We start from the raw sequence: 11,216 nt of genomic DNA on the forward strand, positions 1-11,216 counted from the left end.
AGGAATAGGCCATCCAGCCTCTAGAGTCTGTTCCGCCACTCAGTGAGTTCATGACCTAACTCCATGTAGTAGCATTTGCCCCATAATCCTTTAAATACCTAATAAAATATACAATTGATCTAACATCAAATGCTGTATGTGGATGAGAGTTCTAAACTTCTAACATGCTTTGTGTGTAGATTGTTTCCTAATTTCACTCCTGAAATGTATGGCTCAATTTTTAGGCTATGCCCCCTAATCCTGGAATCCGCTGCCAATTGTCCTATTGCTCCCCTTAACATCTTGGAAACTTTGATAAAATCACTCCTTAATCTTCTAAATTTCGGGGGATACAATCCTATTTTGTGTAATGTTGACGATTAGATAACTGGCAATACATTTTGGAACCTACCAGGGAACCGGTTATTTTAGAACTAGTAATGAGACTGGATTAATTAATTATTAACCTCTTAATTAAGGATCCTGTTTGTAAGAGTGGTCATAACATTATAGAATTTCACATTCTATTTGAGGGTGAGAAATATGGGTCTGAAACTAGAGTCTTAGACTTAAAGGTGCTTACAAAGATAATAAGATAGAGTTTGCTAAAGTGGAAAGGGAAAAAGGTAAGACAATAGAGAAGCAATGGTAGACATTTAAGGAGATATTTCATAACTGAACAGAAATATATTCCATTGAGAAGGAAGGACTCTAGGAAAATGATGCACAATCCTGGCTAACTAAGGAAGTTGAGGATGTATCAAATTGAAAGAAAGGATGCACAATGCTGCACAGATTAGTGGTAGGCAGAAAGATTGGGAAATTTTTTTAGAAAGCAGCAAAGAATGACTAAAAATATAAAGCGGGAGAAATCGGAGTATGAGAGAAAACTAACAAGAATGATGAAAACGGTGAAAGCTTCTACATGTATATAAAAAGGAAAAGAGTAACTAAAGTAACTACTGGTCCCTTAGAGGGTGAGACTGGAGAATTAATAATTGGAAACAAGGAAATGGCAGAGGCTTTGAACAATTAGTTTGTATCCATAGTGGATGACATAAAAAGCATCCCAAAAACAATTGAAAATCAAGAGACAAAGAGAGGGAAGAACTTAAAACAATCACAATCACTGGAGAAAAAGTGCTAGGAAAACTAATGGGACTAAAGGTTGACAAGTCCCCTGCTCAGGTCTTAAATGAGGTGGCTGCAGACTTAGCGGATGCATTGGTTGTAATCTTCCAAAATTCCCTAGAATCTGGAAAGGTCCCAGTGGATTCTAAAACTGCAAATGTAAAGCCCCTATTCAAAAAAAGGAGGAAGAAAGAAAATGGGATAATATAGACCAGTTAGCCTAACATTTGGAAATTGCTGGAATCTATTATTAAGGAAATAGTAGCAGGGCATTTAGAAATCATAATGCAATCAAACAGCCAACATGGTTTTATGAAAAGGAAATCATGTTTGACAAATTTATTAAAGATCTTTGAGGAAGTAAAGGACAAAGCAGCCCACTTGATTAGCACCTCGTCCACAAACATTCACTCCCTCCACCACTGATGCAGCAGTGTGTACCGTCTATAAGAACTCACCAAGGCACCTTGTCAGCACATTCCAAACCCACAACTGTTACTGTCTAGGACAGTGGACACATGGGACACCACAGCCTCAAAGTTCCCCTCCAAGCCACTCACCACCCTGACTTGAAAATATACTGTTCCTTCACTGTTGCTGGGTCAAACTCATGGAACTCCCTCCCTAACAGCACTGTGGGTGTTCCTATACAGCACATGGACTGCAGCAGTTCAAGAAGGCATCTCACCACCTTCTCACGAGCAATTAGAGATGGGCAAAAATGCTGGCCTAGCCAATGACGCCCACAGCCCATAAATGTAGATAAAGGGGAACAAGTAGATGGTTTTTGGATTTCCAGAAAGCATTCAATAAAGGTGCCACAAGGTTACTACACAAGATAAGACCTCATGGTGTTGGGAGTGCTGGATTAGCACAGATGGAGGATTAGCTAATTAAAAAGAAACAGAGTTGGGATAAATGGGTTATTTTCAACTTGACAAACTAACAAGTGGAGTGCCACCGAGATCAGTGCTGGAGCCTCAACTATTTATGATCTATGTTTATGACTTGGATGAAGGGACAGACTATTGGAGCCAAATTTGCAACACAAAGATAGAAACAAAACTTGTGAGGACACAAAGGGTGAAATTTTACCATCCTATCATGGTGGGGGTGGGGCTGTAAAATGCGGCAAGACTTTAAAAGCTCCATTGACTTCAGCGGGAATAGAATATCCAGCCAGTGGGAGGGGCTGTAAAATTTCACCGAAAGAGTCTGCAAAGGAAGATAGATCGTTTAAGTGCATGGGCAAAAATTTGGCAGATGGAGTATAGTTTGGGAAAATGTGAGATTGTCCACTTTGGCATGAAGAATAGAAGCAGAATATTATTTACATGTAGTGGGTCTGCAGAATGCTGGGGTAAAAAGGGATCTGGGTGTCTTTGTATATGAATTACAAAAAGCTTCTGAATACAGCAAGTAATTAACTAGGCAAATGGATACTGGCCTTGCAAGGGGCTGGAATATATAAGTAGTGAAGTCTTGCTACAACTACAGGGCATTGGTGAGACTGCACCTGGAGTACTGTGTACAGTTTTGGTTTTATTACTTAGGAGGTATATATTTGCATTGGAAACAGTTCAGAGAAGGTGAACTAGGCTGATACCTTGGATGAAGGCGTTGTCTTATGACAGAAGTTCCCAAAGTGGGATATACATAGCCTGGACGTACAGCAGATGTATCTGGGGGATACTTTTCTCTTAATTGTGTGATGCCAAATTTTTCAGCCCCCGCCTCTCCCCGCCCTCCATAGTTTAGGGTTTTCAAAAGGTAAGTGTCTCTGGCGTATAGGTTAATGTGCCACCACTCACCTTCCCACTATCGCTGCTCCTCCAATTGCAGGTTGTTTCTCTCATTGTTGCATAAACACACTAATGAGATCCAGTTGAGCCTATTAGCAGCAAGTGCAGGAGAGAAACAGCCTCTGATTGGAGGAATACTGGAAAGTGAGTGATGCCTCATGAGCCCGAGCAGCGATGATGAGAGAGACTACAGGGGTTAGCAAGGGAGAGAGGGAGACTGCGGAGGTCAGCGAGAGAGAAGCTGCGGCGGTTGGAAAGCGGGGCTGCGAGGGAATGAGCGGATGTGAGGAGTTTAGGAAATGGGGCTGCTGAGTGAGTTAGATTGAGGAGGTTAGGAAGTGGGGCTGCTAAGTGAGTGGGGTTGAGGGGGAGTTGAGAAATGGGGCTGCTGAGTGAGTTGGGGGAGAGGGTTAGGAAAGTTGTAATGTAGGGAGTGCACCAATTTGTATGCAGCATACACCCACAAACAGCCAGGTCCGAATGATGACATTTTTATCGTGATGTTGATTAAAGAATAAATGTTGCCAGGATCCCAGGGATACTGTCCTGCTCTCCTTTGCAATAGCATATGGGATCTTTGTGTCTACCTACGCAGACTAAGCAGGCTTGGATGGATATAATCACAACAGTTAGCAGAATCACAGAATCATAGTGCAGAAGAGATCCTTCGGCCCATCGAGTCTGCACTGACACGTGAGAAACACCTGACCTACCTACCTAATCCCATTTACCAGCGCTTGGCCCATAGCCTTGAATGTTATGACATGCCAAGTGCTCATCCAGGTACTTTTTAAAGGATGTGAGGCAACCCGCCTCCAGCACCCTCCCAGACAGTGCATTCCAAACTGACACCACCCTCTGGGTAAAAAAGTTTTCGCTGACATCCCCCTTAAACTTCCTGCCCCTCACCTTGTGACTGACCCTTCAACTAAAGGGAAATGCTGCTCCCTATCCACGTTGTCCATGCCCCTCATAATCTTGTACACCTCGATCAGGTCGCCTCTCAGTCTTCTCTGCTCCTATGAAAACAACCCAAGTCTATCCAACCTCACTCTATAACTTAAATGTTTCATCCCAGGCAACATCCTGGTGAATCTCCTCTGCACCCCCTCCAGTGCAATCACATCCTGCCTATAATGTGGTGACCAGAACTGCACACAGTACTCCAGCTGTGGCCTCACTAAGGTTCTATACAATTCCAACATGATCTTACTATTTTTGTAATCTGTGCCTCGATTGATAAAGACAAGTGTCCCATATGCCTTTTTTACCACCCCACTAAAATGCCCCTCCGCCTTCAGAGATCTATGGACACACGCCAAGGTCCCTTCGTTCCTCAGAACTTCCTAGTGTCATGCTGTTCATTGAATACTTCCTTGTCAAATTACTCCTTCCAAAGTATATCACCTCACACTTCTCACGGTTAAATTCCATCTGCCACTTATCCGCCCATTTGACCATCCCGTCTATATCTTCCTGTAGCCCAGAACACTCAACATCACTGTTAACCGCCCGGCCAATCATTGTGTCATTCGCAAACTTACTAATCCTACCCCCCACATAGTCATCTATGTCATTTATATAAATGACAAATAATAGGGAACCGAGCACAGATCCCTGTGGTACACCACTGGACACTGGCTTCTAGTCACTAAAGCATCCTTCTGTCATCACCCTCTGCCTCCTACAACTAAGACAATTTTGAATCCACCTTATCAAATTACCCTGTATCCCATGTGCATTTGCCTTCTTTATAAGTCTCCCATGTCGGACCTTGTCAAAAGCTTTGCTAAAATCCATATAAACTATATCAACTGCACTACCCTCATCTACACACCTGGTCACCTCCTCCAAAAATTCAATCAAATTTCTTAGGCATGAACTCCCTCTGACAAAGCCATGCTGACTATTCCTGATCAAACCTTGCCTTTCCAAGTGGAGATACATACTCTCCTTCAGAACTTTCTCCAATTGTTTCCCTACCACTGACGTGAGATTTACTGGCCTGTAGTTCCCTGATTTATCTCCACAACCCTTCTTAAACAGTGGAACCACATTAGCTGTTCTCCAGTCCTCTGGCACCTCCCCCATGGCCAGAGAAGAATTAAAAATTTGGGTCACAGCCCCTGTGATCTCCCCCCTTGCCTCCCTCAGCAGTCTGGGACACAAATCATCTGGACCTGGAGATTTGTCCACTTTTAAGCCTGCCAACACCTCCAATACCTTGTCGCTCCGGATATCAATTTGCTTAAGAACCTCGTAGCCTCTCTCCCCGAGTTCAATACCTTCACCCTCTTTCTCTTGGGTGAAGACAGATGTGAAGTATTCATTCAACACTCTAGTGATGTCCTCTGCCTCCATCCATAGATTGCCCCCTTGGACCCTTATGGGCCCTACTCTTTGCCTGGTTTTCCTCTTCCCATTGATATACTTATAGAATATCTTGGGATTTTCCTTACTTTTACCAGCCAGAGCTTTCTCATAACCCCTCTTTGCTCTCCTAATTGCTTTCTTAAGCTCCACCCTGCACTTTCTGTACTCCACTAATGCCTCTGCTGATTTGTTTCCCTTGTACCTGCCAAAAGCCTCTCTTTTCCTTCTCATCATAACCTGAATATCTCTGGACATCCATGGTTCTCTGGGCTTGTTACTGCTTCCTATCATCCTAGAGGGAACATGTTGAGCCTGTACCCTCCCCATTTCCTTTTTGAACACCCCCCACTGTTCCTCTGTAGATTTCCCCACAAGTAAGCAGTCTACCAGTCTACCTTGGCCAGATCCTGCCTTATTTTACTAAAATCCACTCTCACCCAATCCAAAACATTTTTTTTGCAACTTGTCGATTTTTTTGTCCATAACAAACTTAAACTGTACCATGTTGTGGTCGCTATCACAGAAGGGGTATGATGCACAGAAGTTGGATCCAATGTCGGAAGATGTTCAATGACATGGCACCTCTATGATGAGAACAACTGTTGTGTGCATCACAGCTGCAGGCAGAGACATGAGCAGGCTGCCTCCACCTCCTCAAGGAGAGCAGCAAGTAGAAATGGCTGAGAACAGAGGCCTCCACATTGCGCAGTGTGCTGAGTGGGTCACTGGATTGCCTTCTTCCTGTCACTGTCTACTGTTTTTCCTTATGAGCACAATGTAAATATTGGCTCTTGCAGCCAATTTTTATTAATTAATATTTATTAATGGTGGTTTAAGAAAGGAGGTATGAAGTGTTGCAGGAGAGTAAGGGTTCATCAATGGTGATGGTGAAACCTCTGGATAGATGTGCATCCTTCATTAATGGTAAGAGATTACATGTTCAAGGCTGGCTACAGAACTGGGCATGAAGTTCTTCCCTGGCTTTTGAGTTGTTCAGTTGGAAGGCTCAAATGATTGTCTTGGCAGTGCTTGCTCAAGTAGACATAAACATCCCATGTGTTATTCCAAAGAAAAGTAGGACAGTATGTCAGGGTCCTGGCAAAATTTATCCTTCACTGTGCCACCTCCAGCTTAAGGTGAAGGAACCCTTAGGAGGAAGTGACCATAATATGATAGAATTTACCCTGCAATCTGAGAGGAAAAAGCTGGAATCAGATGTAATAGTATTACAGTTGAATAAAGGCAACTACAGAGGCATGAGGGAGGAGCTGGCCAGAATTGACTGGGAGATGAGCCTAGCAGGAAAGACAGTGGAATAGCAATGGCAGGAATTTCTGGGAGTAATTTGGGAGACACAGCAAAAATTCATCCCTAGGAAGAAGAAGCATACTAAAGGGAGGACAAGGCAACCATGGCTGACAAGGGAAGTCAGGGACAACATAAAAGCCAAAGAGAAAGCATACAATGTGGCAAAGAGCAGTGGGAAACCAGGGGATTGGGAAGCCTACAAAACCCAACAGAGAACAACTAAAAAAGAAATAAGGAGAGAGAAGATTAAATATGTGAGTAAACTAGCCAGTAATATAAAAGAAGATTGCAAGAGTTTTTTCAGATATATAAAGGGTAAGAAAGAGGCAAAAGTGGACATTGGGCCGCTGGAAAATGACGCTGGAGAAGTAGTAGTGGGGAACAAAGAAATGGCGGAGGAACTGAATAGATACTTTGCGTCAGTCTTCACAGTGGAAGACACAAGTAACATCCCCAAAGTTAAGAGAGTCGGGAGGACAGTGGTGAATATGGTGGCCATTATCAAGGAGAAAGTGCTAGGAAAACTGAAAGGTCTGAAGGCGGATAAGTCACCTGGACCAGATGTGTTACACCCCAGAGTTCTGAACGAAATAGCTGAAGAGATAGTGGAGGCGTTAGTGGTGATCTTTCAGGAATCACTCGAGTCAGATAGGGTCCCAGAGGACTGGAAAATCACTAATGTAACTCCCCTATTTAAGAAGGGAGTGAGGCAAAAGACGGGAAATTACAGGCCAATTAACCTGACCTCGGTCATTGATAAGATTTTAGAGTCCATTATTAAGGATGAGATTTCAGAATACTTGGAAGTGCATGGTAAAATAGGGCAAAGATAGCATGGTTTCATCAAGGGGTGGTCATACCTGACAAATCTGTTAGAATTCTTTGAGGAGGTAACAAATAGGTTAGACAAAGGAGAGCCAATGGATATTATCTACTTAGACTTCCAGAAGGCCTTTGACAAGGTGCCGCACAGGAGGCTGCTCAGTAAGATAAGAGCCCATGGTGTTAGAGGCAAGGTACTAGCATGGATAGAAGATTGGCTGTCTGGCAGGAGGCAGAGAGTGGGGATAAGGGGGTCCTTCTCAGGATGGCGGCCGGTGACTAGTGGAGTTCCGCAGGGGTCAGTGTTGGGACCACAACTTTTCACTTTATACATTAATGATCTAGATGAAGGAACTGAGGGTGTCCTGGCCAAGTTTGCAGATGATACAAAGATAGGTGAGGGGACAGGTAGTATTGAGGAGGCGGGGAGGCTGCAGAAGGATTTGGACAGGTTAGGAGAATGGGCAAAGAAGTGGCAGATGGAATGCAACGTGGGCAACTGTGAGGTCATGCACTTTAGTAGGAAGAATTGGGGCATAGACTATTTTCTAAATGGGGAGAGAATTCAGAAATCTGGAGTGCAAAGGGACTTGGGAGTCCTAGTCCAGGATTCTCTTAAGGTTAACTTGCAGGTTGAGTCGGTAGTTAGGAAGGCAAATGCAATGTTGGCATTTATTTCAAGAGGACTAGAATATAAAAGCAGGGATGTGCTTCTGAGGCTTTATAAGGCTCTGGTCAGACCACATTTAGAATATTGTGAGCAATTTTGGGCCCCGTATCTCAGGAAAGATGTGCTGGCCCTGGAGAGGGTCCAGAGGAGGTTCACGAGAACGATCCCAGGTTTGAAAGGCTTAACATATGACAAATGTTTGAGGACTCTGGGTCTATACTCAATGGAGTTTAGAAGAATGAGGGGGGATCTGACTGAAACTTACAGAATACTGAAAGGCCTGGATAGAATGGATGTGGGGAAGATGTTTCCATTAGTAGGAGAGACTAGGACCCGAGGGCACAACCTCAGAGTGAAGGGAAGACCTTTTAGAACAGAGATGAGGAGAAACTTCTTTAGCCAAAGAGTGGTGAATCTATGGAATTCATTGCCACAGAAGGCTGTGGAGGCCAGATCCTTGAGTGTATTTAAGACAGAGATGGATAGGTTCTTGATTGGTAAGGGGAATCAAAGGTTACGGGGAGAAGGCGGGAGAATGGGGTTGAGAAACTTATCAGCCATGATTGAATGGCGGAGCAGACTCGATGGGCTGAATGGCCTAACTTCTGCTCCTATGTCTTATAGTCTTATAGTCAATGCAAGTATATCGTTTCTTAAATGTGGAGACCAGAATTGCACATTGTATTCCAGATGTGGTCTCACCAAAACCCTGTACAACTGTAGCAAAATTTCTTTATTCTTGTACTCCAATCGCCTTGTAATAAATGCCAACATTCCATTTGCTTTCCCAATTGCATGCTAACTTTGTGTTCCTTCTAAAAGCATACCCAAGTCTCTTTGAACATCAGCACTTACAAGTTTCTCACCTTTTAAAAAAATTCTGCTCTTTTATTCTTATGACCAAAGTTAATAACATTATACCTCCCTATATTACACTCCTCTGCAACCTTGTTGCTCACTCACCTAACTTGTCTATATCTCTTTGCAGCCTCTCTGTGTCCTCCCCACAGCTTACCTTTCCACCTAGTTTGGTATCATCAGCAAACTTAGATACATTACTCTCTTACTTTCCATCTAAGTCATTAATATAGATTGTAAATAGCTGAGGTCCCATCACTGATTCTTACAGCACTCCACTATTCACTGCCTGTCAACTTGAAAAAGTCCCATTTATGCCCACTCTGTTTTCTATCCATTGACCAATCCTCTATCCATGCTAATATATTATCACCAACTGCACAAGCCCTTATCTTATCTATTAATGTTTCGTGTGGCACCTTATCGAATGACTTTTGGAAATCCAGATATACAACATCTACTGGTTCCCCTTTAACAACCCTACTAATTACATCCTCAAAAAACTAATACATTTGTCAAACAGGATTTCTCTTTAGTAAAACCACGCTGACTTGTTCAATTCATACCATGCTTTTCTAAGTGCATTCTTAAGACTTGCTTAATAATAGATTCCAGCATTTTCCAACAACTGATATTAAGCTAACTGGCCTATAGTTCACTGTTTTCTGTCACCCTGCTTTCTTGAACAGTGGTGTAATATTTGCCAACTTTCCATCTAATGGGACTGTTTCCAAATCTGAGGAATTTTAGAAAATCATAGCTAGGACATCCACTATGTCTGCAGCTATCTCTTTTAGAACCCTAGACTGTAACCATGAGGTCCTGGGAATTTGTCAGATTTTAGTCCCTTAATACTGTTGATTTTAATTTTCCTAATTTCCTCACTCTTTTTAGCCCCTAGGTTAAAATCTATTTCTGGTATGAAACTTGCGTCTTTTATTATGAAGACAGGCACAAAATATTTGTTCAATCCCTCTGCCATTTCCTCATTCTCAATGATAATTTTTCCTATCTCTACTTCTAAAGGACCAAAGTTTACTTTAGCTACTCTCTTCCTGTTCATATGCCTATAAAAGGTCTTGCAATCCATTTTTATATTTCTGGCTAGTTTACTCTCATATTCTATTTTTTTCCCTTTTATCAACTTTTTGGTGGCCTTTTACTGGTTTTTAAAACACTCACAATTTTTAGACTTGCTACTATTCTTTTGCAACATTGTAAGCCTCTTTTTTTAATTTAATACTATCTTTTAAGTTCCTGAATGAGCCACGGATGGGTCTTTTTGCTGAGTTTTTGTTCTTCAATGGAATGTATTTTTGTTGAACACTTTGAATTGTGTCTTCAAATGTTTCCCACTATTCATTTACTTCCATATCTTTTAGTATACTTAACCAATTAACCTAAGCCAGTTCTCCCCTCATACCTAAGCAGTTGGCTTTATTTAAGATTTTTATTTGCAATTGGAACACATCGCTTCCAAACTTAATGCAGAATTCAGTGGTATATGATCACTATTTCCAAGTTATTTCCAATTTCTTTTACTATGACATTACTGATTAGCCCTGCTTCATTGCACAATAGTAGATCTAAGATAGCTTTATCCCTAGTTGGTTCCACTATGTACTGCTCCAAGAAACTGTCATAAAAACATTCTCATCTTCTAGACCATTCCTGCCAATTTGATTGTCCCAGTCTATATGAGGACTAATGTCCTCCACAATTATTACGTTGCCTTTGTTACTGGCTCCAATAATTTCTTGTTGAATGCTCTGCCAACAGTATAACTAATGTTAGGGGGCCTATAATCTACTCCCGCCTGTGTTTTCTGACTCTTGCTATTCCTAATTTCTGCTGCAGTGTACCACTCAACCAGTCGAGACACTGGAACGGCAGCTTCGGAAGCCTGCTTGCCTGCTCAGTGATGGTCCTTCTAAGCAGATGGCTGTGGTTGTATTGTCCCTATACCTCTGTCTCGGGCTCTGGTAGAGGGGTGGGTAGTTATTTCTTCAGGGGATATCCCTAGAATCCAACCACAGAATTTGGGAGGAGGCAGAATGAAAAGTCGTGGTAGCCTGGATTGCTGTCCAAAAAGCAAGAACACACATGGAGGAAGCTCTTATCATGGTCGCAGACCAGCTGAACATATAGGGAGTGGAAGCTGTTCCTGTTGATGAATCTGACTGGTCACTCACTTAGTGCCCAGATGGCCACACAGATACAATTGATGCCCTGCACCTGAGGGAATCCAGCAATGGAGATGAAACACATTGCCC

The sequence above is a fragment of the Carcharodon carcharias genome, chromosome 1, assembly GCF_017639515.1.
Source record: "Carcharodon carcharias isolate sCarCar2 chromosome 1, sCarCar2.pri, whole genome shotgun sequence".
Taxonomy (NCBI): Eukaryota; Metazoa; Chordata; class Chondrichthyes; order Lamniformes; family Lamnidae; genus Carcharodon; species Carcharodon carcharias.